A 20,663-nucleotide genomic window follows, 5' to 3' on the forward strand; every position below is an offset into this window, starting at 1 on the left:
CTGCACAGTGGCAGATATGTAAATACGGGGTTTCCGTACCATTTCTTGCGCATTACGGTTCGAACACTCGAACACCTATACGGATTCTCCTGTACAGTGACAGATATGTAAATACGGGGTTCCCGTACCATTTCTCGCGCATTACGGTTCGAACACTCGAACACCTATACGGATTCTCCTGCACAGTGGCAGATTTGTATATACGGGGTTTCCATACCATTTTTTGCGCATTACGGTTCGAACACTCGAATACCTATACGGATTCTCCTGCACAGTGGCAGATATGTAAATACGTTGTTTACATACCATTTCTTGCGCATTACGGTTCGAACACTCGAACACCAATACGGATTCTCCTGCACAGTGGCAGATATGTAAATATGGGGTTTCGGTACCATTTTTTGCGCATTACGGTTCGAACACTCGAACACCTATACGGATTCTCCTGCACAGTGGCAGATATGTAAATACGGGGTTTACATACCATTTCTTGCGCATTACGGTTCGAACACTCGAACACCTATGCGGATTCTCTCGCACAGTGGCAGATATGTAAATACGGGGTTTCCGTACCATTTCTTGCGCATTACGGTTCGAACACTCGAACACCGATACGGATTTTCCTGCACAGTGGCAGATATGTAAATACGGGGTTTCCGTACCATTTCTTGCGCATTACGGTTCGAACACTCGAACACCTATACGGATTCTCCTGTACAGTGACAGATATGTAAATACGGGGTTCCCGTACCATTTCTTGCGCATTACGGTTCGAACACCCGAACACCTATACGGATTCTCCTGCACAGTGGCAGATATGTAAATAAGGGGTTTACATACCATTTCTTGCGCATTACGGTTCGAACACTCGAACACCTATACGGATTCTCCTGCACAGTGGCAGATATGTAAATACGGGGTTTCCTTACCATTTCTTGCGCATTACGGTTCGAACACTCGAACACCTATACGGATTCTCCTGCACAGTGGCAGATATGTAAATACGGGGTTTCCGTACCATTTCTTGCGCATTACGGTTCGAACACTCGAACACCTATACGGATTCTCCTACACAGTGGCAGATATGTAAATACGGGGTTCCCGTACCATTTCTTGCGCATTACGGTTCGAACACTCGAACACCTATACGGATTCTCCTGCACAGTGACAGATATGTAAATACGGGGTTCCCGTACCATTTCTTGCGCATTACGGTTCGAACACTCGAACACCTATACGGATTCTCCTACACAGTGGCAGATATGTAAATACGGGGTTTCCGTACCATTTCATGCGCATTACGGTTCGAACACTCGAACACCTATACGGATTCTCCTGCACAGTGGCAGATATGTATATACGGGGTTTCCATACCATTTCTTGCGCATTACGGTTCGAACACTCGAATACGTATACGGATTCTCCTGCACAGTGGCAGATATGTAAATACATTGTTTACATACCATTTCTTGCGCATTACGGTTCGAACACTCGAACACCAATACGGATTCTCCTGCACAGTGGCAGATATGTAAATATGGGGTTTCGGTACCATTTTTTGCGCATTACGGTTCGAACACTCGAACACCTATGCGGATTCTCTCGCACAGTGGCAGATATGTAAATACGGGGTTTCCGTACCATTTCTTGCGCAATACGGTTCGAACACCCGAACATCGATACGGATTTTCCTGCACAGTGGCAGATATGTAAATACGGGGTTTCCGTACCATTTCTTGCGCATTACGGTTCGAACACTCGAACACCTATACGGATTCTCCTGTACAGTGACAGATATGTAAATACGGGGTTCCCGTACCATTTCTTGCGCATTACGGTTCGAACACTCGAACACCTATACGGATTCTCCTGCACAGTGGCAGATATGTAAATAAGGGGTTTACATACCATTTCTTGCGCATTACGGTTCGAACACTCGAACACCTATACGGATTCTCCTGCACAGTGGCAGATATGTAAATACGGGGTTTCCTTACCATTTCTTGCGCATTACGGTTCGAACACTCGAACACCTATACGGATTCTCCTGTACAGTGACAGATATGTAAATACGGGGTTCCCATACCATTTCTTGCGCATTACGGTTCGAACACTCGAACACCTATACGGATTCTCCTGCACAGTGGCAGATATGTATATACGGGGTTTCCATACCATTTCTTGCGCATTACGGTTCGAACACTCGAATACGTATACGGATTCTCCTGCACAGTGGCAGATATGCAAATACATTGTTTACAAACCATTTTTGCGCATTACGGTTCGAACACTCGAACACCAATACGGATTCTCCTGCACAGTGGCAGATATGTAAATATGGGGTTTCGGTACCATTTTTTGCGCATTACGGTTCGAACACTCGAACACCTATACGGATTCTCCTGCACAGTGGCAAATATGTAAATACGGGGTTTACATACCATTTCTTGCGCATTACGGTTCGAACACTCGAACACCTATGCGGATTCTCTCGCACAGTGGCAGATATGTAAATACGGGGTTTCCGTACCATTTCTTGCGCATTACGGTTCGAACACTCGAACACCGATACGGATTTTCCTGCACAGTGGCAGATATGTAAATACGGGGTTTCCGTACCATTTCTTGCGCATTACGGTTCGAACACTCGAACACCTATACGGATTCTCCTGCACAGTGGCAGATATGTATATACGGGGTTTCCATACCATTTCTTGCGCATTACGGTTCGAACACTCGAATACCTATACGGATTCTCCTGCACAGTGGCAGATATGTAAATACGTTGTTTACATACCATTTCTTGCGCATTACGGTTCGAACACTCGAACACCAATACGGATTCTCCTGCACAGTGGCAGATATGTAAATATGGGGTTTCGGTACCATTTTTTGCGCATTACGGTTCGAACACTCGAACACCAATACGGATTCTCCTGCACAGTGGCAGATATGTAAATACGGGGTTTACATACCATTTCTTGCGCATTACGGTTCGAACACTCGAACACCTATGCGGATTCTCTCGCACAGTGGCAGATATGTAAATACGGGGTTTCCGTACCATTTCTTGCGCAATACGGTTCGAACACCCGAACATCGATACGGATTTTCCTGCACAGTGGCAGATATGTAAATACGGGGTTTCCGTACCATTTCTTGCGCATTACGGTTCGAACACTCGAACACCTATACGGATTCTCCTGTACAGTGACAGATATGTAAATACGGGGTTCCCGTACCATTTCTTGCGCATTACGGTTCGAACACTCGAACACCTATACGGATTCTCCTGCACAGTGGCAGATATGTAAATAAGGGGTTTACATACCATTTCTTGCGCATTACGGTTCGAACACTCGAACACCTATACGGATTCTCCTGCACAGTGGCAGATATGTAAATACGGGGTTTCCTTACCATTTTTTGCGCATTACGGTTCGAACACTCGAACACCTATACGGATTCTCCTGTACAGTGACAGATATGTAAATACGGGGTTCCCGTACCATTTCTTGCGCATTACGGTTCGAACACTCGAACACCTATACGGATTCTCCTGCACAGTGGCAGATATGTAGATACGGGGTTTCCATACCATTTCTTGCGCATTACGGTTCGAACACTCGAATACGTATACGGATTCTCCTGCACAGTGGCAGATATGTAAATACATTGTTTACATACCATTTCTTGCGCATTACGGTTCGAACACTCGAACACCAATACGGATTCTCCTGCACAGTGGTAGATATGTAAATATGGGGTTTCGGTACCATTTTGTGCGCATTACGGTTCGAACACTCGAACACCTATACGGATTCTCCTGCACAGTGGCAAATATGTAAATACGGGGTTTACATACCATTTCTTGCGCATTACGGTTCGAACACTCGAACACCTATGCGGATTCCCTCGCACAGTGGCAGATATGTAAATACGGGGTTTCCGTACCATTTCTTGCGCATTACGGTTCGAACACTCGAACACCGATACGGATTTTCCTGCACAGTGGCAGATATGTAAATACGGGGTTTCCGTACCATTTCTTGCGCATTACGGTTCGAACACTCGAACACCTATACGGATTCTCCTGTACAGTGACAGATATGTAAATACGGGGTTCCCGTACCATTTCTTGCGCATTACGGTTCGAACACTCGAACACTTATACGGATTCTCCTGCACAGTGGCAGATATGTATATACGGGGTTTCCATACCATTTCTTGCGCATTACGGTTCGAACACTCGAATACCTATACGGATTCTCCTGCACAGTGGCAGATATGTAAATACGTTGTTTACATACCATTTCTTGCGCATTACGGTTCGAACACTCGAACACCAATACGGATTCTCCTGCACAGTGGCAGATATGTAAATATGGGGTTTCGGTACCATTTTTTGCGCATTACGGTTCGAACACTCGAACACCAATACGGATTCTCCTGCACAGTGGCAGATATGTAAATACGGGGTTTACATACCATTTCTTGCGCATTACGGTTCGAACACTCGAACACCTATGCGGATTCTCTCGCACAGTGGCAGATATGTAAATACTTGGTTTCCGTACCATTTCTTGCGCAATACGGTTCGAACACCCGAACATCGATACGGATTTTCCTGCACAGTGGCAGATATGTAAATACGGGGTTTCCGTACCATTTCTTGCGCATTACGGTTCGAACACTCGAACACCTATACGGATTCTCCTGTAGAGTGACAGATATGTAAATACGGGGTTCCCGTACCATTTCTTGCGCATTACGGTTCGAACACTCGAACACCTATACGGATTCTCCTGCACAGTGGCAGATATGTAAATAAGGGGTTTACATACCATTTCTTGCGCATTACGGTTCGAACACTCGAACACCTATACGGATTCTCCTGCACAGTGGCAGATATGTAAATACGGGGTTTCCTTACCATTTCTTGCGCATTACGGTTCGAACACTCGAACACCTATACGGATTCTCCTACACAGTGGCAGATATGTAAATACGGGGTTTCCGTACCATTTCTTGCGCATTACGGTTCGAACACTCGAACACCTATACGGATTCTCCTACACAGTGGCAGATATGTAAATACGGGTTTCCCGTACCATTTCTTGCGCATTACGGTTCGAACACTCGAACACCTATACGGATTCTCCTGCACAGTGACAGATATGTAAATACGGGGTTCCCGTACCATTTCTTGCGCATTACGGTTCGAACACTCGAACACCTATACGGATTCTCCTGCACAGTGGCAGATATGTAAATACGGGGTTTACATACCATTTCTTGCGCATTACGGTTCGAACACTCGAACACCAATACGGATTCTCCTGCACAGTGGCAGATATGTAAATATGGGGTTTCGGTACCATTTTTTGCGCATTACGGTTCGAACACTCGAACACCTATACGGATTCTCCTGCACAGTGGCAGATATGTAAATACGGGGTTTATATACCATTTCTTGCGCATTACGGTTCGAACACTCGAACACCTATGCGGATTCTCTCGCACAGTGGCAGATATGTAAATACACAGTTTCCGTACCATTTCTTGCGCATTACGGTTCGAACACTCGAACACCGATACGGATTTTCCTGCACAGTGGCAGATATGTAAATACGGGGTTTCCGTACCATTTCTTGCGCATTACGGTTCGAACACTCGAACACCTATACGGATTCTCCTGTACAGTGACAGATATGTAAATACGGGGTTCCCGTACCATTTCTTGCGCATTACGGTTCGAACACTCGAACACCTATACGGATTCTCCTGCACAGTGGCAGATATGTAAATACGGGGTTTACATACCATTTCTTGCGCATTACGGTTCGAACACTCGAACACCTATGCGGATTCTCTCGCACAGTGGCAGATATGTAAATACGGGGTTTCCGTACCATTTCTTGCGCATTACGGTTCGAACACTCGAACACCGATACGGATTTTCCTGCACAGTGGCAGATATGTAAATACGGGGTTTCCGTACCATTTCTTGCGCATTACGGTTCGAACACTCGAACACCTATACGGATTCTCCTGTACAGTGACAGATATGTAAATATGGGGTTCCCGTACCATTTCTTGCGCATTACGGTTCGAACACTCGAACACCTATACGGATTCTCCTGCACAGTGGCAGATATGTAAATAAGTGGTTTACATACCATTTCTTGCGCATTACGGTTCGAACACTCGAACACCTATACGGATTCTCCTGCACAGTGGCAGATATGTAAATACGGGGTTTCCTTACCATTTCTTGCGCATTACGGTTCGAACACTCGAACACCTATACGGATTCTCCTGCACAGTGGCAGATGTGTAAATACGGGGTTTCCGTACCATTTCTTGCGCATTACGGTTCGAACACTCGAACACCTATACGGATTCTCCTACACAGTGGCAGATATGTAAATATGGGGTTCCCGTACCATTTCTTGCGCATTACGGTTCGAACACTCGAACACCTATACGGATTCTCCTACACAGTGACAGATATGTAAATACGGGGTTCCCGTACCATTTCTTGCGCATTACGGTTCGAACACTCGAACACCTATACGGATTCTCCTGCACAGTGGCAGATATGTTAATACGGGGTTTACATACCATTTCTTGCGCATTACGGTTCGAACACTCAAACACCAATACGGATTCTCCTGCACAGTGGCAGATATGTAAATATGGGGTTTCGGTACCATTTTTTGCGCATTACGGTTCGAACACTCGAACACCTATACGGATTCTCCTGCACAGTGGCAGATATGTGAATACGGGGTTTATATACCATTTCTTGCGCATTACGGTTCGAACACTCGAACACCTATGCGGATTCTCTCGCACAGTGGCAGATTTGTAAATACGGGGTTTCCGTACCATTTCTTGCGCATTACGGTTCGAACACTCGAACACCGATACGGATTTTCCTGCACAGTGGCAGATATGTAAATACGGGGTTTCCGTACCATTTTTGCGCATTACGGTTCGAACACTCGAACACCTATACGGATTCTCCTGTACAGTGACAGATATGTAAATACGGGGTTCCCGTACCATTTCTTGCGCATTACGGTTCGAACACTCGAACACCTATACGGATTCTCCTGCACAGTGGCAGATATGTAAATAAGGGGTTTACATACCATTTCTTGCGCATTACGGTTCGAACACTCAAACACCTATACGGATTCTCCTGCACAGTGGCAGATATGTAAATACGGGGTTTCCTTACCATTTCTTGCGCATTACGGTTCGAACACTCGAACACCTATACGAATTCTCCTGCACAGTGGCAGATATGTAAATACGGGGTTTCCGTACCATTTCTTGCGCATTACGGTTCGAACAGTCGAACACCTATACGGATTCTCCTGCACAGTGGCAGATATGTAAATACGGGGTTCCCGTACCATTTCTTGCGCATTACGGTTCGAACACTCGAACACCTATGCGGATTCTCCTGCACAGTGACAGATATGTAAATACGGGATTCCCGTACCATTTCTTGCGCATTACGGTTCGAACACTCGAACACCTATGCGGATTCTCTCGCATAGTGGCAGATATGTAAATACGGGGTTTCCGTACCATTTCTTGCGCATTACGGTTCGAACACTCGAACACCTGTACGGATTCTCCTGCACAGTGGCAGATATGTAAATACGGGGTTCCCGTACCATTTCTCGCGCATTACGGTTCGAACACTCGAACACCTATACGGATTTTCCTGCACAGTGGCAGATATGTAAATACGGGTTTTCCGTACCATTTCTTGCGCATTACGGTTCGAACACTCGAACACCTATACGGATTCTCCTATACAGTGACAGATATGTAAATACGGGGTTTCCGTACCATTTCTTGCGCATTACGGTTCGAACACTCGAACACCTATACGGATTCTCCAGTACAGTGACAGATATGTAAATACGGGGTTCCCGTACCATTTTTTGCGCATTACGGTTCGAACACTCCAACACCTATACGGATTCTCCTGCACAGTGGCAGATATGTATATACGGGGTTTCCATACCATTTCTTGCGCATTACGGTTCGAACACTCGAATACCTATACGGATTCTCCTGCACAGTGGCAGATATGTAAATACGTTGTTTACATACCATTTCTTGCGCATTACGGTTCGAACACTCGAACACCAATACGGATTCTCCTGCACAGTGGCAGATATGTAAATATGGGGTTTCGGTACCATTTTTTGCGCATTACGGTTCGAACACTCGAACACCTATACGGATTCTCCTGCACAGTGGCAGATATGTAAATACGGGGTTTACATACCATTTCTTGCGCATTACGGTTCGAACACTCGAACACCTATGCGGATTCTCTCGCACAGTGGCAGATATGTAAATACGGGGTTTCCGTACCATTTCTTGCGCATTACGGTTCGAACACTTGAACACCTATACGGATTCTCCTGTACAGTGACAGATATGTAAATACGGGGTTCCCGTACCATTTCTTGCGCATTACGGTTCGAACACTCGAACACCTATACGGATTCTCCTGCACAGTGGCAGATATGTAAATACGGGGTTTCCGTACCATTTCTTGCGCATTACGGTTCGAACACTCGAACACCTATACGGATTCTCCTACACAGTGGCAGATATGTAAATACGGGGTTCCCGTACCATTTCTTGCGCATTACGGTTCGAACACTCGAACACCTATACGGATTCTCCTACTCAGTGACAGATATGTAAATACGGGGTTCCCGTACCATTTCTTGCGCATTACGGTTCGAACACTCGAACACCTATACGGATTCTCCTGCACAGTGGCAGATATGTAAATACGGGGTTTCCGTACCATTTCTTGCGCATTACGGTTCGAACACTCGAACACCTATACGGATTCTCCTGCACAGTGGCAGATATGTAAATACGGGGTTTACATACCATTTCTTGCGCATTACGGTTCGAACACTCGAACACCAATACGGATTCCCCTGCACAGTGGCAGATATGTAAATATGGGGTTTCGGTACCATTTTTTGCGCATTACGGTTCGAACACTCGAACACCTATACGGATTCTCCTGCACAGTGGCAGATATGTAAATACGGGGTTTATATACCATTTCTTGCGCGTTACGGTTCGAACACTCGAACACCTATGCGGATTCTCTCGCACAGTGGCAGATATGTAAATACGGGGTTTCCGTACCATTTCTTGCGCATTACGGTTCGAACACTCGAACACCGATACGGATTTTCCTGCACAGTGCCAGATATGTAAATACGGGGTTTCCGTACCATTTCTTGTGCATTACGGTTCGAACACTCGAACACCTATACGGATTCTCCTGTACAGTGACAGATATGTAAATACGGGGTTCCCGTACCATTTCTTGCGCATTACGGTTCGAACACTCGAACCCTATACGGATTCTCCTGCACAGTGGCAGATATGTAAATACGGGGTTTCCTTACCATTTCTTGCGCATTACGGTTCGAACACTCGAACACCTATACGGATTCTCCTGCACAGTGGCAGATATGTAAATACGGGGTTTCCGTACCATTTCTTGCGCATTACGGTTCGAACAGTCGAACACATATACGGATTCTCCTGCACAGTGGCAGATATGTAAATACGGGGTTCCCGTACCATTTCTTGCGCATTACGGTTCGAACACTCGAACACCTATGCGGATTCTCCTGCACAGTGACAGATATGTAAATACGGGGTTCCCGTACCATTTCTTGCGCATTACGGTTCGAACACTCGAACACCTATGCGGATTCTCTCGCATAGTGGCAGATATGTAAATACGGGGTTTCCGTACCATTTCTTGCGCATTACGGTTCGAACACTCGAACACCTATACGGATTCTCCTGCACAGTGGCAGATATGTAAATACGGGGTTCCCGTACCATTTCTTGCGCATTACGGTTCGAACACTCGAACACCTATACGGATTTTCCTGCACAGCGGCAGATATGTAAATACGGGTTTTCCGTACCATTTCTTGCGCATTACGGTTCGAACACTCGAACACCTATACGGATTCTCCTATACAGTGACAGATATGTAAATACGGGGTTCCCGTACCATTTCTTGCGCATTACGGTTCGAACACTCGAACACCTATACGGATTCTCCTGCACAGTGGCAGATATGTAAATACGGGGTTTCCGTACCATTTCTTGCGCATTACGGTTCGAACACTCGAACACCTATACGGATTCTCCTGCACAGTGGCAGATATGTAAATACGGGGTTCCCGTGCCATTTCTTGCGCATTACGGTTCGAACACTCGAACACCTATACGGATTCTCCTGCACAGTGACAGATATGTAAATACGAGTTTCTCGTACCATTTCTTGCGCATTACGGTTCGAACACTCGAACACCTATGCGGATTCTCTCGCACAGTGGCAGATATGTAAATACGGGGTTTCCGTACCATTTCTTGCGCATTACGGTTCGAACACTCGAACACCGACACGGATTTTCCTGCACAGTGGCAGATATGTAAATACGGGGTTTCCGTACCATTTCTTGCGCATTACGGTTCGAACACTCGAACACCTATACGGATTCTCCTATACAGTGACAGATATGTAAATACGGGGTTCCCGTACCATTTCTTGCGCATTACGGTTCGAACACTCGAACACCTATACGGATTCTCCTGCACAGTGGCAGATATGTAAATACGCGGTTTACATACCATTTCTTGCGCATTACGGTTCGAACACTCGAACACCTATACGGATTCTCCCGCACAGTGGCAGATATGTAAATACGGGGTTTACATACCATTTCTTGCGCATTACGGTTCGAACACTCGAACACCTATACGGATTCTCCTGCACATTGGCAGATATGTAAATACGGGGTTTTCGTACCATTTCTTGCGCTTTACGGTTCGAACACTCGAACACCTATACGGATTCTCCTGCACAGTGGCAGATATGTAAATACGGGGTTTCCGTACCACTTCTTGCGCATTACGGTTCGAACACTCGAACACCTATACGGATTCTCCTGCACAGTGGCAGATATGTAAATACGGGGTTTCCGTACCATTTCTTGCGCATTACGGTTCGAACACTCGAACACCTATACGGATTCTCTTGCACAGTGGCAGATATGTAAATACGAGGTTTACATACCATTTCTTGCGCATTACGGTTCGAACACTCGAACACCTATACGGATTCTCCTGCACAGTGGCAGATATGTAAATACGCGGTTTACATACCATTTCTTGCGCATTACGGTTCGAACACTCGAACACCTATGCGGATTCTCTCGCACAGTGGCAGATATGTAAATACGGGGTTCCCGTACCATTTCTTGCGCATTACAGTTCGAACACTCGGACACCTATACGGATTCTCCTGCACAGTGGCAGATATGTAAATAAGGGGTTTACATACCATTTCTTGCGCATTACGGTTCGAACACTCGAACACCTATACGGATTCTCCTGCACAGTGGCAGATATGTAAATACGGGGTTTCCTTACCATTTCTTGCGCATTACGGTTCGAACACTCGAACACCTATACGGATTCTCCTACTCAGTGGCAGATATGTAAATACGGGGTTTCCGTACCATTTCTTGCGCATTACGGTTCGAACACTCGAACACCTATACGGATTCTCCTACACAGTGGCAGATATGTAAATACGGGGTTCCCGTACCATTTCTTGCGCATTACGGTTCGAACACTCGAACACCTATACGGATTCTCCTACTCAGTGACAGATATGTAAATACGGGGTTCCCGTACCATTTCTTGCGCATTACGGTTCGAACACTCGAACACCTATACGGATTCTCCTGCACAGTGGCAGATATGTAAATACGGGGTTTCCGTACCATTTCTTGCGCATTACGGTTCGAACACTCGAACACCTATACGGATTCTCCTGCACAGTGGCAGATATGTAAATACGGGGTTTACATACCATTTCTTGCGCATTACGGTTCGAACACTCGAACACCAATACGGATTCTCCTACACAGTGGCAGATATGTAAATATGGGGTTTCGGTACCATTTTTTGCGCATTACGGTTCGAACACTCGAACACCTATACGGATTCTCCTGCACAGTGGCAGATATGTAAATACGGGGTTTATATACCATTTCTTGCGCATTACGGTTCGAACACTCGAACACCTATGCGGATTCTCTCGCACAGTGGCAGATATGTAAATACGGGGTTTCCGTACCATTTCTTGCGCATTACGGCTCGAACACTCGAACACCGATACGGATTTTCCTGCACAGTGGCAGATATGTAAATACGGGGTTTCCGTACCATTTCTTGTGCATTACGGTTCGAACACTCGAACACCTATACGGATTCTCCTGTACAGTGACAGATATGTAAATACGGGGTTCCCGTACCATTTCTTGCGCATTACGGTTCGAACACTCGAACACCTATACGGATTCTCCTGCACAGTGGCAGATATGTAAATACGGGGTTTCCTTACCATTTCTTGCGCATTACGGTTCGAACACTCGAACACCTATACGGATTCTCTTGCACAGTGGCAGATATGTAAATACGAGGTTTACATACCATTTCTTGCGCATTACGGTTCGAACACTCGAACACCTATACGGATTCTCCTGCACAGTGGCAGATATGTAAATACGCGGTTTACATACCATTTCTTGCGCATTACGGTTCGAACACTCGAACACCTATGCGGATTCTCTCGCACAGTGGCAGATATGTAAATACGGGGTTCCCGTACCATTTCTTGCGCATTACGGTTCGAACACTCGGACACCTATACGGATTCTCCTGCACAGTGGCAGATATGTAAATAAGGGGTTTACATACCATTTCTTGCGCATTACGGTTCGAACACTCGAACACCTATACGGATTCTCCTGCACAGTGGCAGATATGTAAATACGGGGTTTCCTTACCATTTCTTGCGCATTACGGTTCGAACACTCGAACACCTATACGGATTCTCCTACTCAGTGGCAGATATGTAAATACGGGGTTTCCGTACCATTTCTTGCGCATTACGGTTCGAACACTCGAACACCTATACGAATTCTCCTACACAGTGGCAGATATGTAAATACGGGGTTCCCGTACCATTTCTTGCGCATTACGGTTCGAACACTCGAACACCTATACGGATTCTCCTACTCAGTGACAGATATGTAAATACGGGGTTCCCGTACCATTTCTTGCGCATTACGGTTCGAACACTCGAACACCTATACGGATTCTCCTGCACAGTGGCAGATATGTAAATACGGGGTTTCCGTACCATTTCTTGCGCATTACGGTTCGAACACTCGAACACCTATACGGATTCTCCTGCACAGTGGCAGATATGTAAATACGGGGTTTACATACCATTTCTTGCGCATTACGGTTCGAACACTTGAACACCAATACGGATTCTCCTGCACAGTGGCAGATATGTAAATATGGGGTTTCGGTACCATTTTTTGCGCATTACGGTTCGAACACTCGAACACCTATACGGATTCTCCTGCACAGTGGCAGATATGTAAATACGGGGTTTATATACCATTTCTTGCGCATTACGGTTCGAACACTCGAACACCTATGCGGATTCTCTCGCACAGTGGCAGATATGTAAATACGGGGTTTCCGTACCATTTCTTGCGCATTACGGCTCGAACACTCGAACACCGATACGGATTTTCCTGCACAGTGGCAGATATGTAAATACGGGGTTTCCGTACCATTTCTTGCGCATTACGGTTCGAACACTCGAACACCTATACGGATTCTCCTGTACAGTGACAGATATGTAAATACGGGGTTCCCGTACCATTTCTTGCGCATTACGGTTCGAACACTCGAACACCTATACGGATTCTCCTGCACAGTGGCAGATATGTAAATACGGGGTTTCCTTACCATTTCTTGCGCATTACGGTTCGAACACTCGAACACCTATACGGATTCTCCTGCACAGTGGCAGATATGTAAATACGGGGTTTCCGTACCATTTCTTGCGCATTACGGTTCGAACACTCGAACACCTATACGGATTCTCCTGCACAGTGGCAGATATGTAAATACGGGGTTCCCGTACCATTTCTTGCGCATTACGGTTCGAACACTCGAACACCTATACGGATTCTCCTGCACAGTGGCAGATATGTTAATACGGGGTTTACATACCATTTCTTGCGCATTACGGTTCGAACACTCAAACACCAATACGGATTCTCCTGCACAGTGGCAGATATGTAAATATGGGGTTTCGGTACCATTTTTTGCGCATTACGGTTCGAACACTCGAACACCTATACGGATTCTCCTGCACAGTGGCAGATATGTGAATACGGGGTTTATATACCATTTCTTGCGCATTACGGTTCGAACACTCGAACACCTATGCGGATTCTCTCGCACAGTGGCAGATTTGTAAATACGGGGTTTCCGTACCATTTCTTGCGCATTACGGTTCGAACACTCGAACACCGATACGGATTTTCCTGCACAGTGGCAGATATGTAAATACGGGGTTTCCGTACCATTTTTGCGCATTACGGTTCGAACACTCGAACACCTATACGGATTCTCCTGTACAGTGACAGATATGTAAATACGGGGTTCCCGTACCATTTCTTGCGCATTACGGTTCGAACACTCGAACACCTATACGGATTCTCCTGCACAGTGGCAGATATGTAAATAAGGGGTTTACATACCATTTCTTGCGCATTACGGTTCGAACACTCAAACACCTATACGGATTCTCCTGCACAGTGGCAGATATGTAAATACGGGGTTTCCTTACCATTTCTTGCGCATTACGGTTCGAACACTCGAACACCTATACGAATTCTCCTGCACAGTGGCAGATATGTAAATACGGGGTTTCCGTACCATTTCTTGCGCATTACGGTTCGAACAGTCGAACACCTATACGGATTCTCCTGCACAGTGGCAGATATGTAAATACGGGGTTCCCGTACCATTTCTTGCGCATTACGGTTCGAACACTCGAACACCTATGCGGATTCTCCTGCACAGTGACAGATATGTAAATACGGGATTCCCGTACCATTTCTTGCGCATTACGGTTCGAACACTCGAACACCTATGCGGATTCTCTCGCATAGTGGCAGATATGTAAATACGGGGTTTCCGTACCATTTCTTGCGCATTACGGTTCGAACACTCGAACACCTGTACGGATTCTCCTGCACAGTGGCAGATATGTAAATACGGGGTTCCCGTACCATTTCTCGCGCATTACGGTTCGAACACTCGAACACCTATACGGATTTTCCTGCACAGTGGCAGATATGTAAATACGGGTTTTCCGTACCATTTCTTGCGCATTACGGTTCGAACACTCGAACACCTATACGGATTCTCCTATACAGTGACAGATATGTAAATACGGGGTTTCCGTACCATTTCTTGCGCATTACGGTTCGAACACTCGAACACCTATACGGATTCTCCAGTACAGTGACAGATATGTAAATACGGGGTTCCCGTACCATTTTTTGCGCATTACGGTTCGAACACTCCAACACCTATACGGATTCTCCTGCACAGTGGCAGATATGTATATACGGGGTTTCCATACCATTTCTTGCGCATTACGGTTCGAACACTCGAATACCTATACGGATTCTCCTGCACAGTGGCAGATATGTAAATACGTTGTTTACATACCATTTCTTGCGCATTACGGTTCGAACACTCGAACACCAATACGGATTCTCCTGCACAGTGGCAGATATGTAAATATGGGGTTTCGGTACCATTTTTTGCGCATTACGGTTCGAACACTCGAACACCTATACGGATTCTCCTGCACAGTGGCAGATATGTAAATACGGGGTTTACATACCATTTCTTGCGCATTACGGTTCGAACACTCGAACACCTATGCGGATTCTCTCGCACAGTGGCAGATATGTAAATACGGGGTTTCCGTACCATTTCTTGCGCATTACGGTTCGAACACTTGAACACCTATACGGATTCTCCTGTACAGTGACAGATATGTAAATACGGGGTTCCCGTACCATTTCTTGCGCATTACGGTTCGAACACTCGAACACCTATACGGATTCTCCTGCACAGTGGCAGATATGTAAATACGGGGTTTCCGTACCATTTCTTGCGCATTACGGTTCGAACACTCGAACACCTATACGGATTCTCCTACACAGTGGCAGATATGTAAATACGGGGTTCCCGTACCATTTCTTGCGCATTACGGTTCGAACACTCGAATACCTATACGGATTCTCCTGCACAGTGGCAGATATGTAAATACGTTGTTTACATACCATTTCTTGCGCATTACGGTTCGAACACTCGAACACCAATACGGATTCTCCTGCACAGTGGCAGATATGTAAATATGGGGTTTCGGTACCATTTTTTGCGCATTACGGTTCGAACACTCGAACACCTATACGGATTCTCCTGCACAGTGGCAGATATGTAAATACGGGGTTTACATACCATTTCTTGCGCATTACGGTTCGAACACTCGAACACCTATGCGGATTCTCTCGCACAGTGGCAGATATGTAAATACGGGGTTTCCGTACCATTTCTTGCGCATTACGGTTCGAACACTTGAACACCTATACGGATTCTCCTGTACAGTGACAGATATGTAAATACGGGGTTCCCGTACCATTTCTTGCGCATTACGGTTCGAACACTCGAACACCTATACGGATTCTCCTGCACAGTGGCAGATATGTAAATACGGGGTTTCCGTACCATTTCTTGCGCATTACGGTTCGAACACTCGAACACCTATACGGATTCTCCTACTCAGTGACAGATATGTAAATACGGGGTTCCCGTACCATTTCTTGCGCATTACGGTTCGAACACTCGAACACCTATACGGATTCTCCTGCACAGTGGCAGATATGTAAATACGGGGTTTCCGTACCATTTCTTGCGCATTACGGTTCGAACACTCGAACACCTATACGGATTCTCCTGCACAGTGGCAGATATGTAAATACGGGGTTTACATACCATTTCTTGCGCATTACGGTTCGAACACTCGAACACCAATACGGATTCCCCTGCACAGTGGCAGATATGTAAATATGGGGTTTCGGTACCATTTTTTGCGCATTACGGTTCGAACACTCGAACACCTATACGGATTCTCCTGCACAGTGGCAGATATGTAAATACGGGGTTTATATACCATTTCTTGCGCATTACGGTTCGAACACTCGAACACCTATGCGGATTCTCTCGCACAGTGGCAGATATGTAAATACGGGGTTTCCGTACCATTTCTTGCGCATTACGGTTCGAACACTCGAACACCGATACGGATTTTCCTGCACAGTGCCAGATATGTAAATACGGGGTTTCCGTACCATTTCTTGTGCATTACGGTTCGAACACTCGAACACCTATACGGATTCTCCTGTACAGTGACAGATATGTAAATACGGGGTTCCCGTACCATTTCTTGCGCATTACGGTTCGAACACTCGAACCCTATACGGATTCTCCTGCACAGTGGCAGATATGTAAATACGGGGTTTCCTTACCATTTCTTGCGCATTACGGTTCGAACACTCGAACACCTATACGGATTCTCCTGCACAGTGGCAGATATGTAAATACGGGGTTTCCGTACCATTTCTTGCGCATTACGGTTCGAACAGTCGAACACATATACGGATTCTCCTGCACAGTGGCAGATATGTAAATACGGGGTTCCCGTACCATTTCTTGCGCATTACGGTTCGAACACTCGAACACCTATGCGGATTCTCCTGCACAGTGACAGATATGTAAATACGGGGTTCCCGTACCATTTCTTGCGCATTACGGTTCGAACACTCGAACACCTATGCGGATTCTCTCGCATAGTGGCAGATATGTAAATACGGGGTTTCCGTACCATTTCTTGCGCATTACGGTTCGAACACTCGAACACCTATACGGATTCTCCTGCACAGTGGCAGATATGTAAATACGGGGTTCCCGTACCATTTCTTGCGCATTACGGTTCGAACACTCGAACACCTATACGGATTTTCCTGCACAGCGGCAGATATGTAAATACGGGTTTTCCGTACCATTTCTTGCGCATTACGGTTCGAACACTCGAACACCTATACGGATTCTCCTATACAGTGACAGATATGTAAATACGGGGTTCCCGTACCATTTCTTGCGCATTACGGTTCGAACACTCGAACACCTATACGGATTCTCCTGCACAGTGGCAGATATGTAAATACGGGGTTTCCGTACCATTTCTTGCGCATTACGGTTCGAACACTCGAACACCTATACGGATTCTCCTGCACAGTGGCAGATATGTAAATACGGGGTTCCCGTGCCATTTCTTGCGCATTACGGTTCGAACACTCGAACACCTATACGGATTCTCCTGCACAGTGACAGATATGTAAATACGAGTTTCTCGTACCATTTCTTGCGCATTACGGTTCGAACACTCGAACACCTATGCGGATTCTCTCGCACAGTGGCAGATATGTAAATACGGGGTTTCCGTACCATTTCTTGCGCATTACGGTTCGAACACTCGAACACCGACACGGATTTTCCTGCACAGTGGCAGATATGTAAATACGGGGTTTCCGTACCATTTCTTGCGCATTACGGTTCGAACACTCGAACACCTATACGGATTCTCCTATACAGTGACAGATATGTAAATACGGGGTTCCCGTACCATTTCTTGCGCATTACGGTTCGAACACTCGAACACCTATACGGATTCTCCTGCACAGTGGCAGATATGTAAATACGCGGTTTACATACCATTTCTTGCGCATTACGGTTCGAACACTCGAACACCTATACGGATTCTCCCGCACAGTGGCAGATATGTAAATACGGGGTTTACATACCATTTCTTGCGCATTACGGTTCGAACACTCGAACACCTATACGGATTCTCCTGCACATTGGCAGATATGTAAATACGGGGTTTCCGTACCATTTCTTGCGCTTTACGGTTCGAACACTCGAACACCTATACGGATTCTCCTGCACAGTGGCAGATATGTAAATACGGGGTTTCCGTACCACTTCTTGCGCATTACGGTTCGAACACTCGAACACCTATACGGATTCTCCTGCACAGTGGCAGATATGTAAATACGGGGTTTCCGTACCATTTCTTGCGCATTACGGTTCGAACACTCGAACACCTATACGGATTCTCTTGCACAGTGGCAGATATGTAAATACGAGGTTTACATACCATTTCTTGCGCATTACGGTTCGAACACTCGAACACCTATACGGATTCTCCTGCACAGTGGCAGATATGTAAATACGCGGTTTACATACCATTTCTTGCGCATTACGGTTCGAACACTCGAACACCTATGCGGATTCTCTCGCACAGTGGCAGATATGTAAATACGGGGTTCCCGTACCATTTCTTGCGCATTACAGTTCGAACACTCGGACACCTATACGGATTCTCCTGCACAGTGGCAGATATGTAAATAAGGGGTTTACATACCATTTCTTGCGCATTACGGTTCGAACACTCGAACACCTATACGGATTCTCCTGCACAGTGGCAGATATGTAAATACGGGGTTTCCTTACCATTTCTTGCGCATTACGGTTCGAACACTCGAACACCTATACGGATTCTCCTACTCAGTGGCAGATATGTAAATACGGGGTTTCCGTACCATTTCTTGCGCATTACGGTTCGAACACTCGAACACCTATACGGATTCTCCTACACAGTGGCAGATATGTAAATACGGGGTTCCCGTACCATTTCTTGCGCATTACGGTTCGAACACTCGAACACCTATACGGATTCTCCTACTCAGTGACAGATATGTAAATACGGGGTTCCCGTACCATTTCTTGCGCATTACGGTTCGAACACTCGAACACCTATACGGATTCTCCTGCACAGTGGCAGATATGTAAATACGGGGTTTCCGTACCATTTCTTGCGCATTACGGTTCGAACACTCGAACACCTATACGGATTCTCCTGCACAGTGGCAGATATGTAAATACGGGGTTTACATACCATTTCTTGCGCATTACGGTTCGAACACTCGAACACCAATACGGATTCTCCTACACAGTGGCAGATATGTAAATATGGGGTTTCGGTACCATTTTTTGCGCATTACGGTTCGAACACTCGAACACCTATACGGATTCTCCTGCACAGTGGCAGATATGTAAATACGGGGTTTATATACCATTTCTTGCGCATTACGGTTCGAACACTCGAACACCTATGCGGATTCTCTCGCACAGTGGCAGATATGTAAATACGGGGTTTCCGTACCATTTCTTGCGCATTACGGCTCGAACACTCGAACACCGATACGGATTTTCCTGCACAGTGGCAGATATGTAAATACGGGGTTTCCGTACCATTTCTTGTGCATTACGGTTCGAACACTCGAACACCTATACGGATTCTCCTGTACAGTGACAGATATGTAAATACGGGGTTCCCGTACCATTTCTTGCGCATTACGGTTCGAACACTCGAACACCTATACGGATTCTCCTGCACAGTGGCAGATATGTAAATACGGGGTTTCCTTACCATTTCTTGCGCATTACGGTTCGAACACTCGAACACCTATACGGATTCTCTTGCACAGTGGCAGATATGT

This window comes from Camellia sinensis, chromosome 5 (assembly GCF_055761805.1).
Source record: "Camellia sinensis isolate YWXY chromosome 5, ASM5576180v1, whole genome shotgun sequence".
NCBI classification, from domain to species: domain Eukaryota; kingdom Viridiplantae; phylum Streptophyta; class Magnoliopsida; order Ericales; family Theaceae; genus Camellia; species Camellia sinensis.